The sequence below is a fragment of the Choloepus didactylus genome, chromosome 4 (assembly GCF_015220235.1).
Source record: "Choloepus didactylus isolate mChoDid1 chromosome 4, mChoDid1.pri, whole genome shotgun sequence".
Lineage (NCBI taxonomy): Eukaryota > Metazoa > Chordata > Mammalia > Pilosa > Megalonychidae > Choloepus > Choloepus didactylus.
Window position 1 is genome coordinate 186,163,209 of NC_051310.1, and position 17,377 is coordinate 186,180,585.

General features: G+C 38.8%; 1 pseudogene; it reads right to left on the reverse strand.

Moving 5' to 3' along the window:
• Positions 1-16,319: 16,319 nt before the first annotated feature.
• Positions 16,320-16,925, reverse strand: LOC119530810 (annotated as a pseudogene).
• Between the last annotated feature and the right edge of the window lie 452 nt (positions 16,926-17,377).

Sequence of the window (17,377 nt, forward strand, 5' to 3'; positions counted from 1 at the left end):
AAAACCCTGCTTTCAATGACAACTTCTTAAACTGCATTAAGCAGCTTTGCTTCCAGCTCCAGTCAATAGAGGGACAACATGCAACTCCTCTGTGATTTCTGGACCATTTGCCTTTCCTGTTTAATCAACTTTGAAAGATCTTCCCTTGACTGTATTTTGCTGCTGTATATAGAAAGTAACATGAAGGTGTTACAGCTGGGAGAAGCATTAGTTACAGTCTTCTGAACCAATCCTTAACCTAACAATGATATCTTCAGCAGAAATATATGTTCCATCTTAACAAACATTCAGAAAGACTTTCCAAGGATCTTACAGAAGAATTCACAAGTGATAAGCTAATTTTCATTAAAGAAAATTAAATATCTAATGCCTATGAAATAGTGAGAAAATATCAGGACTCATGGGTCTGAGAAGTTCCTTTATGTGCTTGTGGTTTCATACTATTTCCCAAACATGCATATCAACTTATACATAAACACATATACATAGGCTAGATAATTAAGTAGCAACCAGCTTATTGATTCTAGTTTTAGGGACAAGGAACAAATTTGTTATACCTGAAGAGGAAAGCATCTAGGTTAGCTTGTGAGCTATCCCAAGTTATTCAACCTGAAATTTACTTGCCTATGAGTGATTGATAGAGGAAGCACACACTGTGAAGCTGTTGACTAATAATAATAATGTGTCTTTTACAACACATAACAATAACTTTTCTACAGTTATTGTTTTATAGAATATCAGATAAAAATTATTGCCAGATGTTCTTTCTATGAAGAGTTGGATAAATATATGCATCAATTATCATCATAAACAATATACATTTAGAGGGTTATATGATATGGAGCATATCTTCCATATCTCATTTATCTTAGCAACCTTGATACTTACGGAGTTTGGTATAAAGACAGCAGTCAGTAAGTGTTTGATGAACTGAATAAGCTCATTCGTTTAGCTCTATGTTTTAGAGGAATTGAAAATTTCACTTTCAACTCCATTAATCCAGGCAAAGATGTTAGTTGCCTGGGTGTCAACATGCAGCTCAGTGAAGAGACAAGAATTAGAGCAAAAAGATCTCAAAGCAGGCAGACTTTGCCTAGGCAAAGATTTCTAAACAGATCTAAAGAGTTTATGTAGAATCAACTACACTACCATGGCATTAGTGAGACTGAAGTTGAGACCATTTCCATCATGTACCATAGGTATGTACCATGCAATGGAATTCTAGCGACTTTGTAGGGAGAGGTTAAGAGGAATAAATACTATACCCTACTACAGATAAGGCAGGAATAGTGCAAATAAACAGATGGAACATTTATAGTCTCCTCAGTCCTCTGACCACTGTGCCTGCTATAGCCTTACTACCAAAGTGTGGTCTATGGACCATCAGTATCACCATCATCTGGGAACTTGCTAGAAATGCAGAATCTCAGGCCTCACCCAAGATCTAATAAATCAGAGTCTACATTTTAACAAAATGGACAAGTGATTCATACTTTAAACTCTAACAAACAGTTCACTCCATCTTTTACAAGGTATCATATTATACCAGTAATGAATAGTGGGTAAGACCTAGGATTGAATAATCTTTGATGAAATATTGTAATAGGACAATGCTACTTAAACATACAAATATTAATAACATACAGGGTACTTTATTTCTGGTTTGATGCAATTTTTACTCTGTTATGAACACAGAAAAGGAAGGAAAACTCAGTGCTATATAATAATTCCTCAGAGAAGATGTTAACTCTCAACACACAGCAATGCATGAAGGTCTCCATATTAGTATTCAAAATGCATGAAAAAGTATGCATGAATCAGTAGAGGCAAGGCTCTCTCTTGCTCATAAGTTTAGAATCTACATCAGGGAAATATCATTGACAATATTTAGTAAAAGTTTAAGCATATTCAGCTGCCTAGGAAGCATTGTATATTGATGCATGGATAGGGGAAAAGTCAAAGAACTAATGCAAGAAATTAATTTTAGTTTCTTAGAAAATAAAGGTGTGGGCATTCAGGATTAGGTTTTCAGAACTGATTAACCTCCCAACCATCGGGAGAGACCAGCACCATTGCCAGTCTCTCCAGCACATTCACTTGGGCCTCCAGCACATGTTGTTGTAGAACCTTGGTCCCAAATCTTGGGGCATCCACAGCTCTGCTGGATGGAGCATGTAGAGTAAAAAAGATCACGATACCTGAGCAGGCTCCATATGCCAGATCAAAGAGCAACAGGAGAAAGGAACTAACTGTCTAAGGGACACCCTTCAGTATAACCTAAATCAATACCCATGAGAAAGTGATATTAAGGACTGGTATGGCTGAGTTTCCCGAGGCTACAGTAATCAGAATGGGTACAGGAACCAGAGGCCTGTGCTGGGTCAAACATGGAGGAATTTCACCGGTATTTTAAATGGCATGCTTGGCCAAATAGTGAAATATTGTTCTTTTGACTCAGCGCCTTCTTTAACTGGGACCTCATTTTGCTTGTGATGCCCCATCATGGTCACGGAGGAGCTGCAGTTATTCATTATAGATTATGTGTACACATTTCAGCAAGGCAGTATCCATCTCTGTCCTCCCTATCAGACATCACAAGGTTAATGTGGAAAATGCTATCTGAGTGTTAATCATGTATGAAAACTGCTGCTGAGCGGAAGAGGGGTGAGAGGACTGTAACTAAAAAACTGCATTCCCCTTGCTATAATATGCAAGCGTGGGGGAATCAATAGACCAAGATGCATATGCTTGCAGCTCTGGATGAAAACAGGAGACAACTTGCCTGCTTTCTAGGACACAATCAGTATTCTTACTTCTGGCCTTACATTCATTATAGAGCTTCAGGCAAGTTTAACCACCTGCAGTCTGAAGTTCTTCTCTTCTCTAAAGGACAATATACTTTAGGCTTTGACACAGAAAAGCAGGGATGAGCTGCTATTAAAAGACAAAGGCCGTTATTATTCTATACATTTTACATAATATATTTGTTTGCTTGCTTTGTGTTAGAAATTTTGGGGTGCACAGTCATAGAGGACATTCAGACTAATCGACTTCAAGCAGGGAAGTTTTATCCAAGCAGCAGCATGGTGGGGGCTGGAAAGAAAAGTGGCATCAGCATGGCAGGGGTCTGAAGTAAAGCTTCAGACAAAGGGAGAGCTGTATTTATGTTCAGCTACTAGGGGTGGTCAGTTGATAAAGATGGACAGGAGTTTAGCTGATGGCTTAAGTGATGATGGGACCCAGGGGTCTGTCGGGGTTTTAGTGTCCTTTTAAGGATCGGAATGTATATAGCTGAGGAAGGGGGGTTTGGGGCAAGATGCCATGGCCACAGAGTGTTATTCTGACCACCAGGAAGTTTAGCATAAAAGCCTTGCCTAATGAGCTGTTTGGAAAAGCGTGGAATTTTTTAACATTTGATTTTTGTTTCTAGTGGTATTGTGAATTGAGGCTATACAAAAATGAGTCCTTATAACGCAAGTTTATCTCTTTCAAATACCAAAACCCAAAACTGCTTTTTTCATTTTGACCACTTCAAATGAAAAGCTTGATAAAATTTTTAGACTAAGTACTTGGATGTACAACCTACCTTATGAACTTGTTTCTTCACTTTCGCCAATTAAAGGCAACTCAGTTTTTCCAGTTAAAATTCAATCTCTTTTGAGTAGCTACTCAGTCCATTCAGGACTCTCCCTTCACATTCTTCTCCTTCCTTCCCACTGGGTGTCCTTTGGGTTTAGGACAAAGAGAAGAGAGCAGGAGAGAGGCATGTGCCGTCACCTGTAATCCTGGGCTCTCGTGTGTCAGTTCTCATGGCTTCCAGCCCCAACCTGTGTCAGCCAGGTCTACAACACCAGGAATTATGTCGGGTACGCAGGCTCGCCTCACCCACTTCCATGCCACTTTGAAGAGAGTGCTGTGAGTAGGGGTGGGAGGGGCATAGAAACCTTTTTGATGGATTCCTACACTCCATCAGGGTACTCTGAAAGACTTAGGTCCCGGGAAATTCACTGAACTTATTGTTTCTTTATCATTATGGTTTCAACATTGGACACGTGGCTTACCTGAAAGACTTGCAGCGTTCTGTTCTATTCCACACCCTGGGGCAAAAGACTCTGCTCTCAGACCCTTTACACCTATCTGAGACTTTAATCACTAGCTCTTCCCCCAAGACTCACCAAAGCAGGAGGGGGCATGGGCGCCTCTCAGGGATCCAGGCCACATCCACCCTTTAAGTCACATCCTTCTCCAATTGTCTTATCCTCTCTGGGCAGGAAAATGGCTTTTACCTCATCAGGCATGCTTCCCACTCTTAGGGTTATGTCCAAATTTACACTGCGAATCCTCCAGGCTTCAGACCTTACTATTGAAAGCCACTATTGGAATCCCAAAATCTCTTTTCCTGTCTTGAGTGCCTGACTCTTTCAATTGAAATCAGTAGCTTTTAAGACGTTTATCTCTGCTACAGATACACAAAAGTATGCATAAGAACTCAAAAGCCTAGAATTTGATTCTATTCTTTCGGTGCCATCTCTACCCCGCATGGCTGAGCAATATAGTTTTCACTGCTGTTTCAATGATAAGGAGAAGTGAAGAGGTAAAAGGATTTGAAAATATACGCAGTTTAATATCAAAGTATTACCCTGAAACACACGACTTCTTAACAAGGGATGCTGAACATAATTGTGCATTTTCTGGATAATGCAGATTCTTTCTCACTGCGACCAATAATTCTTTTCTGTATCTAAGTTTCACTGCTGTTTTGATGGCCACACTAACAGTCTCTTCTCTGACTCTATTCTGGTTTGTAGTTTCATTTCTGCTATGAGCTGGGAACAAAGATAACCAAGCTTGTTAAAAACATATGTTAAAGGAAAGTCAATAAGGTCCTGATCCTAGGAGTTAAATGCCTACTTTGGTAACCACTATGTCAGTCTTCAAGTTTGCTTTTATTTACTTCTAAGTTTGGGCTGACTTCCCAAGGGTTGAGGTTGTCAGAATTCCACCTGTGAATAGGCAGTCATTACTATAATTTGAAGCATAGTATGTATCATTCTCCTTTACAAAAATGACACAATAAAAGCTTTGTAATTTATACCATCATGTTTGAACTTAAAATAGGAGTCAAAGCCCAGTAGGTTATTTTCAGACGTCTCTGCAAAAGACAATCACAACATTAGAGGGCAACAGGTTTTTCATTCTCTCTGTTTTCATTGACCAAAGTGTATTTCCATTTCTCTTTCCCATGAGAACACTGACTTCAGTTGCTCAGAGTTTAGATTTTTGACCCAGCTGCTGCTGAAAAGGTTTCAACCCAACATCTCAAATTGTTAGAGATCAGTACACAAATTGAGCTGCAAAACCAAGACATTTCTTTATAATTGCTTGAAAATGTCTCAGATCAGAAACAAAGTCAAAGAGAAAAATATGAGGTGTTCAAGTCAATCTGTAGGCAATTCTTAATCATCTAAATAAATACATTTTATAACAATTATCTCTATCTGGCATTCTGACCTCTTAAAGGGAACAATGTCATGAGACCAAGTCTTTTAGCTTTGGGGTTGCTCAGTTTTTCTCAAGTACCAAAAACAAAACTGTTCTTGATGAATAAGTACCAAGGACTAACCATGCAGAGCCACTTCCACAAGCCTCATGAAACCCCTAGGAACATATTATAAGAAAGTTCAGTCTTCCTAGTATCCACAACAGAAGGCGTTCAATACTAGCTCACCAGAACAAGAGCCCTTTGTCTGGTTGTTTTCTGTTCTATTTTGTTAATCTTTTTTCTCCACCTCTCACTTGCTAATAGAAGGAATGTGTTACACTATAACAGGTAAGAATCCCAAGTTACTTCTGTTTTACAATAAACACCTAATTAACTTCAATCTTTACCCCTCTTGGACAATACAGCACAAACATTTTGCTATATGTTCCCTGCAGCAGCTTCACCACTGATCTCCAGTAATTCTTGATTTAATAGGACTTTTGCCTCTTGCCTTTGCTTGTGTTGGACACTCTTAAAATACAGGGTATCTTCATTACTCACAGATTTTGTATTTCTGATTATGCCTACTTGCTAAAATTTATTTGTAGCTTAGCAGATTCTCTTTGCTTGATGCTAAAGCAGGCTTTCTACATTTGACCGTCTCTTCAATAATTTCTAGACTTCTGAGATTTCATGGATTATAGAAACCTTTTTCTTGTCTTTCTCTCCTTACCCTTTCACCATGCCATCCCAATTTCATACAAGATTCAGTGCAGTAACTTGATGAGACAAGCAATGGCATGTCCAGATTGGACATGACCCCTCAAGCTAAGTAGCCATGATCATCTCTGCAGCATATCACAAAGTAAAGTCAGAGAAAAAGAGAATTTCTAGCCCTCTATGGAAGTTGACACTCCCTAAGGAGATTGCCAGGGTCACATCCTGACTCTTCATGTACAAACTCTGTACCATTGGGCAAATTATTCAATCTCTGTGCCTTAGCTTCTGTAAAATAAAGATAATAATAGTGTCTACCTCACAAGATTGTAAGGAGGATTAAATAAATTCATTCCTGAAAACCTCTATGAATAGCACTTGGCTCCAATAGCAGCACTGAAATATAAGGTACTCAGGGCAAAAAAAAAAAAAAAAAAAAATCTAAGAATTACAAATCCTCTTAACAATCTTGAAAGTCTTGGCACCTAAAACAAAGTTACACTCACTTTTAATTTCCTTCAGAGAAGCATCACAGAAATGTGAACAAATGACTATTTTTACATAAATACATTACACATTTGGGATTTGTAAAAAGTAATGTCTGTTTCAGTAGCAACACGATTCTGTGTTTGCATTGGAAGATGTGACTATAATAGTGACACATTTAGAAAAAAGTTGTCATCATCTTCTATTTTAGATTTTTTTTTGTAGAAAAATTATCCTTGAGTCAGAGGCATCTGCAGACCTCTTGTTAAATGCCAAAAATCTATAGAAATCATATTATTATGTGGTAGAATGGATGGTGTCAGATACACCTGCTTCCTTAAACTCTTGTTTAATCTACCTCAGTTACTTTTTTAAATATTAAGAAGAAAATTGGTATTTTTGGGTATGTCTGAGTGGGAGGGCATTTAGGCAGTTTAAAGCTGGCATATCATTCTTAAAGATTCAATCCCACCAAACATAAAAAAAAAAAAAATTATCATCACAGCCTACTAAACTTTAATGCTCAAAACTAGCTCTTTTTAATTCCTAAAATATTGAATTTTACCTCTCAAAATTTAGCATTCAGAACTGTGCTTTTTCTAAAATATATTTTCTGATGAAGAAAAGCACTTTAGAAAGCACTATGGACTCAAATGAAATGTATCCTCGTACAGTTACCTCCTGTGATAGGAAAATCTCACTTTGAAGTTTTGAAAGTTTGCTTTAAATAAACATCCAAAGTTAACCATTTTCACAGTTGCCAATGCCTCTTGCATGTAGAAAGAGAGCCAGAACCACACAGATAGCAGGCATTCTTTAAAACAACTCTAGAAGTTTTTATTAAACTTTTTTCTGTTACAGTCACCCGTGTTAATGATTATTATTTATAATAATTATTTACAGATGAATTTTGTGATATTCCAATTGCCAGAAGTGAGTTGCTATCAAAAATAAAATAGTATCAAAAATCACTTTTTTTTTTTTATTGAAAGGTAGTGTGATAAGGTGTTTATTGAAAGATAGTGTGATATGGTCATAAAAACAAACTTGAGATGGAAAGATTTGTGATTGGGTAATGTTTTATCAATGTGCACTAATAATTTAACATTGTCCAGACTTAAAGCATCAACTTAATTTAATTATTTTTTCCTCCATTGATCTACATAGATGACCACCACCCCCCTTTAACTGTAACCCAAGGAAAACACTCCTGTGAGAATAATAAATAATCTAATAAACTTCATCTACTATGATTGTCTTCTGGCAGGATCAAACTATAAGTTAATCTACTTGGAAGAGTCTCAGGTATAAGGACCTACTCAAAGTTAGAAACGCTCTGGTTTTTTCTAGCTGTGTTGACACAGGTCCAAAGGGAGATATCAATATGCAAAATAATACACTAAGTGCAAATCTATCACAAGGAAGAGCAGTCTTAAGTATCCATTGATCATATTCTGAGGGTCATGAGAAGTCTTCAATACCCTGCCATTTCTCCCATGGTTTGACTCTAATTCAAGCTGACTCCAAACTGGATATCCACCAAAATATATGGAGTTCACATCAAGCGTCCTCAGGATTATATGAGTCCTTCCAAAATACACTCCCTTTTCCTCCACCCCCTATCTCTGAGGACAACCTCCTTGGATTTCCCTGCAAGCATTTGGAACATTTGAGCAAATGAGTAAACAGGAACTGATCTATCTGACAAAAGACCTTGAATTTTAAAGGAAAACTCATATTTGAGGCTGGAGTTGAGCTAAAAGTTAACCAAGTTCTAGTCATTAAAAGCTCATGGATTCTCTTTCTGCAACTAACTTTGTATTCTGAAAAACAGTTTTGACCCATAATGACTGTCAAGTGGATCAAACATGATATTGCTGGACCTATAACTAAGAAACAAAGGAAGATGGCACAAGTTTTGAAAGGAAAAATTCAGTGACATCAGCCAGGTACCTTAAAGGAAATGGGCAAGAAATGGAGTAAAAATCATGAGGTAATATGAAGCACATAGTAAACATCACTGTGATCAGAACAATTGTAAAAATAAGTAAAAGAAACTATAGACGGAGGCATAGTATGGCATAAGGGGATTTGAAGAAAGTGGAAGAATGAAGGACAGCTGCCAGTATATGATGCTGGAAAGAAACTTTGGCTCTGATTTATTTAGCTCAAACTGATCTCTAGCCAGGTATGCTTGTGGCTCATTGTGGCTGGAGCAAAGAGTATGCTGGGGAAAGTGGCAGGAAGGATGTTAGGAAGATAAATTAAGGCCTGATCATAAAAGGCCTCATGTTCCAAGCTAAAGAACATAAACTTGTTGCCTAGGGCAGGCAATATAAAACACTACATATTTTTTAACTAACAAAATGATAAAATAAGGATTTGCTTTTCAGAAATATAATTGGTGATGGGGCATCACCCCCTTTTTAGTACGATAGAATGACCTAATCTAGGAGACAGACATAAATTAGGAGATTAACTCTAACACAGAATAATAGATTAAGTAAAAAAAATAAATAAAACAACACACACAAAAAAGCAAACCCCCCAAATCTCAACTCAGGTATTATCAATTCCAAAAAAAATCAAGGTTAAAAAAAGGTAACATGGTCTGGCACCATCTGCCACTGGCTGGACCCCTTCACTCTTTTGTTTTTTAAAGGAGTGCTGCTGAGATATGTTCATACATATACAATCCATCCAAAGTGTACAATCTGTGGCTCACAGTATATTCACCACAATCATTCATCACCACAATCAATTTTAGAACATTTTCATTATGTTCTAAACCCCCATAGCCCTTAAGCCCCCTTATTATTGACATTTAGCATTGGTGTGGTACCTTTGTTAGCAAGCAATGAAAAAACATTAAAATATTACTGTTAACTATAGTCCATAGTTGGCATTAGGTGTATTTTTTTCCATATACCACCCTATTGTTAATACTTGTGATACTGATGTACATTTGTTCTAGTTCATGAAAGAACATTCTTATATTTGTACTATTATTCATAGTCATTGTCCACAACAGAGTTCTCTGTGTTAATATTCCTATGTTTAATCTTCTATCTTTTCTGCTAATAGCATGCATGATCCTAAACTTTCCCTTTCAACCACAATCACACACATTTCAGTGTTGTTAATCGCACTCAAAATAATATGCTATCATCACCTCTCTCCATCTCTAAACATTTATAATCAAATTAAAATTTCTGCACAAGTTAAGCATAGCTCCCCATTTTCTACCCTCATTCTAATCTGATAACCTATAGGTTTTAACTCTATGAGTTTATTCATTATAATTAGATCATATTAATGGGATCATACAATTTTTGTCCTTTTGTGTCTGGCTTATTTCACTCAACTCCAGGTTCATCCATGCTGTCACATGCAATAGGACTTCATTCCTTCTTACAGCTAAATAATATTCCATCGTATGTATAGACCACATTTTGTTTATCAGTTAATCAGTTGATGGACACTTGGGTTGCTTCCATCTTTTGGCAACTGTGAATAAAGCTGCTATGACCATCAGTGTGCAAATTTCTGTTTGCATCCTTGCTTTCAGTTCTTCTGGGTATATACCTAGTAGCAGGATTGCCAGATCATATGGTGTGCCAGTTTGGATATATTATATCCCCCCAAAAGCCATATTCTTTAATGCAACCCCCTTTATAAAAGCCAGTCCATTTCTGGTATTTTGCATAATGGCAGCAATAGCAAACCAGAACAGATTTTGGTACCAGAGAAGTGGGGTGCTGCTGAGTTTGCAAATACCAAGCATGTTGGAATGGTTTTTTAAATGGATAAAGGGAAGATTCTGGAAAAATTGTGAGGAGATTGATAGAAAAGCCTAGGTTGCTCTGAAGAGACTGTTGGTAGAAATATGGACCCTAGAGATGCTTCTGATAAGGACTTAGACAGAAATGTTGAATGTGTCATGGCAAACTGGAAGAAAGGTGATCCTTGTTTTAAAGTGGTAGAGAATTTGGCAAAATTGATTCCTGATGTTGGATGGAAGGCAGAATCTGAAAGCGACGAGCTAGGATCCTTAGCTGAAGAGATTTTGCAACTAAATATAGAAAATGAAGTCTGACTTCTCCTTGCAGCTAATAGTAAAATGTGGGAGGAAACAGATAAACTGAGAACTGAACTCTTGTATATAAAGAAACCAGAACTTGATGGTTTGGAAGATTCTGGGCTTCCAGAAAGTAAAACCCCAGAGGATAGTGTCCCACATGAGAATTTAACCAAACGTGGAACCAGCCAGCCATTTCAGTACAAGCCAGGATTGGAGATGGAGTTATCCAGAAAGGATTTGTGGGAAGTCCTATTGTCTGATTGTTTTGGCCTTTGTAAACCACATGTAGAGCCAACATATTTTTTGCGAGATCTGTACGGATGGAACCACTGCCAGTCTGGACTAGATAGAATGGAGAAGGAACAAATTTAAGGAAAAATTTCTTCAAAGAACCATGGAAATTGAGATCTGGAGTCAAGAGGTCTCGGGCAGGGAGATCAGAGCAGCCCACACAAGTGGAAAGGGTGAGTTTGCCCCGGAGGCAGTGGGCGGGCTTTCCACCTCCATTCTCAGGAAGAGTGCTGCTGCCCCAGGCCTCGGAGAGGGTGGAGCAGATTCCCTGGGGATTGGGGAGAGCCTGGCCACCACCCTACTGTTCAGGGTGCAGAGAGCCTTTGCCCTGGAGAGGCAGAGTCTGGGTGGCATCTTGATGATTAAGAAAGATGGGGCCGAGAAGAAGGTGGTCTCCCCAATGCATGGATATGTTGGAGCACTCACCCCAGCCTTTGGAGAGAAAAGGGCTGCTGTGAAGGCCCTTGGAAAGGGTAGGACTCCTGCTATCTCAAGCCACAAGGATAAAACATCATTCTATAAATGACTCTCAAACTTTGAAATCTAATGAAGTTTGCCCTGTGGGTTTTAGGAACTATTTCAGATCTTTGACCCCTGTTTTCCTTCCAGTTTCTTCCTATGGTAATGGGAATGTTTATCCTATGACCGTCCCTCAATTGTATATTGGAAACAGATAACTTGTTCTAAGTATAACAGGTCCACAGCCCGAAGGAAATTTTGCCTTAGGACAGACCATGCCTGTAACTGATTTTCATAAGATGTTGTACTTACCTGTTGTTACTGAAATGATTTAGGCTTTTATGATATTGTAATGCAATGAATGTATTTTGTATATGGAAAAACATGTCTTTTGAGGATCCAGGGGGTAAAATGTGCCAGTTTGGATATTTTATGTCCCCCAAAAGCAATGCTATCTTGTGGAGGCAGATCTATTAATCTTTCTGTTTAGAGTGTGACCTCTTGACTGAATGGTTCCATAGAGATTTGACCCCACCCATTCAGGGTAGGTCTTGATTAGTTTACTGGAATCCTTTAAAGGGAGCTCACACAGAGTAACTGAGAGAGACTTCTGGAAAGACAGTTGCTGATGATTTGAGATGCTAGTCCAGAGTTTTCTCTGGAGAAGCTAAGAGAGGACAAAATGCCCCAAGAGCAATTGGGAGAGACTTTTAGGGAGACGCTTGGGAGCTGATGCTTAGAGATGCTTACAGGTGCTTGGAGTTGTGGAGAGAAGGACATTTGGAGATGCAAAGCTAAGGATGCACAGAAGCTGAGAGAGGAGCTGAAACACAACTGGGGACCAGCAGATGGCAGCCACATGCCTTCCCAGCTGACAGAGGTGTTCCAGACATGATCTGCCTTTCTTCAGTGAAGGTATCCTAATGTTGATGCCTTAGTTTGGACACTTTTTATGGCCTTATGACTGTAACTTTGTAACCAAATAAACCCCCCTTATAAAAGCCAATTCATTTCTGGTATTTTGCATATGGCAGCATTAGCAAACCAGAATATATGGCAATGCTACACTTAGCTTTCTGAGGAACTGCCAAACTGTCTGCCACAACGGCTGCACCATTTCACATTCCCATCAAAAGTGAATAAATGTTCCTATTCGCCATCTTTTCATGTGCTTTTTAGTCATTTGTAATTCCTCTTTGGAAAAATGCCTATTCAAGTCTTTTGCCCATTTTTTAAATTCAGTTTTATTGAGATATATTCACATACCATACAGTCAACCATGGTGTACAATCAACTGTTCACAGTACCATCATATAGCTGTGCGTTCATTACCCCAATCTATTTTTGAACATTTTCCTTACACCAGAAAGAATCAGAATAAGAATAAAGAATAAAAATTTAAAAGAATACCCAAATCACCTCCCCATCCCACCCTATTTTTTATTTAGGTTTTGTCCCCATTTTTCTACTCATCCATTCATACACTGGATAAAGGGAGTGCAATCCACAACTGTGCTGTCACCCCTTGTAAGCTACATTGTTTTGCAATTGTGTTCAAGAGTCAAGGCTACTGGGTTGGAGTTTGGTAGTTTCAGATATTTACTTCTAGCTATTCCAATATATTAAAACCTAAAAAGTGTTATCTATATAGTGCATAAGAATGTCCACCAGAGTGACCTCTTGACTCCATTTGAAATCTCTCAGCCACTGAAGCTTTATTTCATTTCATTTCACATCCCCCTTTTGGTCAAGAAGATGTTCTCAATCCCACGATGCCGGGTCCAGATTCATCCCCAGGAGTCATATCCTGCATTGCCAGGGAGATTTACACCCCTGGTTGCCCATTTTTTAACTGAGTTGTTTGTCTTATTATCGTTGAGTTGTGGGATTTCTTTATATATTCTGGATATTAAACCCTTTTTGGATATGTGGTTTCCAAATATTTTCTCCCATTTGTGTAGACTGCCTTGTCACTTAATTGGCAAAGTGCTTTGAGGCACAAAAGTATTCAATTTTGAAGAGGTCCCTTTTATCTATTTTTTCTTTTGTTGCCTGTGCTTTGGGTTGTAAAGTCTAAGAAACCATTGCCTACACAAGATTGTGAAGATGTATGCCTACATTTTCTTCTAGGAATTTTATAGTCCTAGTTTTTATTTTAGGTCTTTGATCCACTTTAAGGTAATTTTTGTACATGGTGTGAGATGGGGTCTTCTTTCATTCTTTGCATATTGAGATGCAGTTCTCCCAGCACCATTTGTTGAAGAGACTATTCTTTACCAATTGAGTGGACTCAGCAGCCTTTCAAATACCAATTGGCTATAGATGTGAGAGTCTATCTCTGAACTCTCAACTTTATTACATTGGTCAATATATCAACCCTTATGCCAGTACCATGCTGTTTTAACCACTGCAGCTTTGTAATATGCTTTAAAGTCAAGATGTTTTTGGCTTTTGGGGCCCCTTAACATTTCTGAGTAAATTTGGATTAGGATTGCATTGAATATGTAAGTCAATTTGGGTAGAACTGACATCTTAACATGGTGATGAATTCTCTCAGTTTCTTTTCATCTTTGAATATTTTAAACATTCCCTCATTTCTGAAGGACAGTTTTGCCAGGTAAAGAATTTGGGTTGGCAGTTTTTCTCTTTCAGTATTTAAAATATATCATACCACTGCCTTCTAGCCTCCAGGGTTTCTAATGAGAAATTGGCACTTAGCCCTATTGCTTTTCCCTTGAATGTGACCCAGCAGAGGACTTACCCAAGTCAGTATTCCCACTCAAAAGAGGACCAGAGACCCATTAATGGGGCATAGATCTGTTCCAAAATGCCCTGGGGAGGACACATGGAAGGACAGCAAACTTCTCTCTGACAGCTACCTGAATCTGTGCTTTCCTTGCCTGCCCAGCTGGTGGTGCTCTTCAGTGGTGAGGTAAAACTGTGCCTTTAAGTCTCAGAGGCTCTCAGCTGCTATTGTCCAGGGCAGGTTGAAACTCCTAGCACAGAGCTGGGACCCAGAGATACGAATTTGCTAACGAAAGCCATGAGCAGTGCTGGGCCATGCCCCCCAACTTTTTCTTGGGGAAGAGCTGCCTTCAGCAAACTGTTCCCTGAAGTCATAGAAGGCACTATGACTTTAAATCCCCCATGAACACATCTGTTGGGGTGGTGTTGAAACAGAGGCTTCAGGCAAATTTTGTCCTGGGCAGGTTGAAATTGTAGCTGCTCTTAGAACCAGGACGCAGTGTTCCATATTTGCTAACCAAAAGCCACAAATGGTGTTCAGCTGTGCCCTCCCCTGTTCTTGGGCTAGAGCCAACCTTTGGCAAACTGTTCCCCACAGGCCCAAGAAGGCACAGTGTCTATAAATTCACCCCCACTTCCACCCCTAAAAGGGAAGGGGTTGAAACAGAGGCTGCCAGCTGCATTTTATTCTGGGCAGGTTGAAATTGCAGCTGCCCTCAGAGTCAGGACCCAGCATTCCAAATTTGCTAATCACCAACTCACTCTCTTTTTATTTTTTTTTTGCAATTATTAAAATTTTATAGAAATAATGCTGTTCCAGTTTGCTAATGCTGCCATTATGCAGAATAGCAGAAATGGATTGGCTTTTATAAAGGGGGTTTATTTGGTTACAAAGTTCACACTTGCAGTCTTAAGGCCATAAAGTATCCAAGGAAAGGCATCAATAGGGTACCTTCACTGAAGGATGGCCATTGGTATCCAGAAAACCTCTGTTAGCGTGGAAGGCATGTGGCTGGTGTCCACTTGCTCCCAGTTTGCATTTCAAAATGGTGTTCTCCAAAATGTTGCTCTTGGGGCATTTTGTGCCCTCTTAGTGCAGCTCCTCTTTAAGTTGTCACTCTCAGTTGCACTGTGTCTGGGCCTGTGTGGCTCTTTTTAAAGTACTCCAGTGATCCAATAAAGACCCACCCTGAATGAGTGGGGCAACACCTCCATAGAAATAATCCAATGAAAGTTCTCACCCACGGCTGATTGAGTCACATCTCCATGGAAACACTGAACCAATAGGTTCCAACCTAATCAACACTCATACATCTGCCCTCACAAAATTGCATAAAAGAGCATGGCATTTTGGGGGACATAATACATCCAAACCAGCACAAATGCATTTGAAAAAAGATAAAGTGAATATATAATTGTTCAGAGTGATAAAATTATAGGTGGTTTTTCCACACATTTTATGACATGTTTTCATGTATTTCAAAAGATACATTCATATTATGAGACACATATATCTTTTAAGTTCAAAAAAAAGTGATACAGATACCCCCAAATATTTTGTTGAATGATAGACATATCAAAAGGATCTTATTTTGCAATTCCTTTTATCCCTCTAAAGCAGAGTGCTTTGCTAATAGCACATGCACAGTGTATGCCACATAAGGTAAAGAATTTCTAGTCAACTAATACACATGTGCCATTTGTTTCCATGCCGGGCAAAGCAAAGGAAAGAGCAGTGAAGCCTTTTGCTCCTAATAGAGCACACATTTTCCCCCACAAACTATGTATTCATCCACACAATAGCAAATATATATATTAGGTGCTAGATATGTGTACAAGGCAAGAATTCAGTTTAAAAATTAGAACTGCAAATAATTAAAGTTTTCCTAGTTTTAATTGTGTTATTCACAAAGCTCATGACCCTGGAATATTTTTCTCATCTGAAACAACTTTCCCTATCAAATGAGTGGTTATACTTAATCCAAAGAACTAGCGTCACTTTGAATAGTATTTTGTCATTTTTATATCATGGTTTGTTAGTGCTCTTAGGGTTGAAAACTAATTAAATCTGCTCTCAGCATTTTGTTGCCATTTTGGAACAAGCTCCTTTAAAATGTGCTAACAGTTTGATGGCATTGTCAGAGTTCTCAGTATTTCTAAATAGAGTCTCTAAACATCTCTTAATTTTTTCTGATCTTCAAGAAAACAGCCAATTATTATGGATTGAAATTTCTGATCAATAGTACTTCAGATGAACAAGCACTATACAGTGATATTAAATGACTCTTGGAATTTCCCAGATCATCTAGAAATCTACTGACCACCTCATTGATAATCCTGGTGGCACGCTTTAGAGATTCTTGCTGCTGGGGGTTTCTGATTGTTTCTACTGAAACTTCAGTGGTGAGAGCTTGTCCCATCAAACGTTTTGCAGTTAGATTTAGTTCTTCTCTTTCTCCATCACCACCTGCCTCATGTCCTGGCTATTTTGGATACTGTGGATCATCTCCAAGAGAATATCTTTCTCTTGCTCAACAGTGGTAGCTGCTTCTCTCAAAGCTTCAACCCTGAGCTCCAACTGGTCCAGACTCTCCAGGAGGTAGCTGGAGTAGAGAGGCAGAAGAGTCCCTCCTTGGCTTTCATATTGATCTTCACCTGAGCCATCTGAGCTTCCGAGGAGGGGCAGCCAAGAGGTCACTGGCCCCTGGCCCAACTCACTCTTAATACCTCTTCCTGTCCATGTCTACTCTCCATTTTCTTCTATAAGATTTTCCACATCTACTTTGAAAACAGTGCCAAGTCCCAGGAGATGGAAGGAATGACATTTAAAATGTGAGGTCATGGGTAAAGTTTATCTGGCCAGGACATATTCTACTCTAGTATGCACCACCTATCTTGACAGAGGTATTGAAAGTGTTGTCAGCGCCTGTTAGAAAATCTTACTGGAAATAAAAGGCACTTTTATTTCTTTTAGTCAAGGGATCACAGGAAACTGAAGGTCAGACCTTTCAATAGAAGAAGAAGGTCCACTTCATCTTGGGTTTCAAACACAGAAGATCATAGCACCACAACATGAACATGAGAATCTCAAAACAGAGCAAGCCATCGTATTTCCA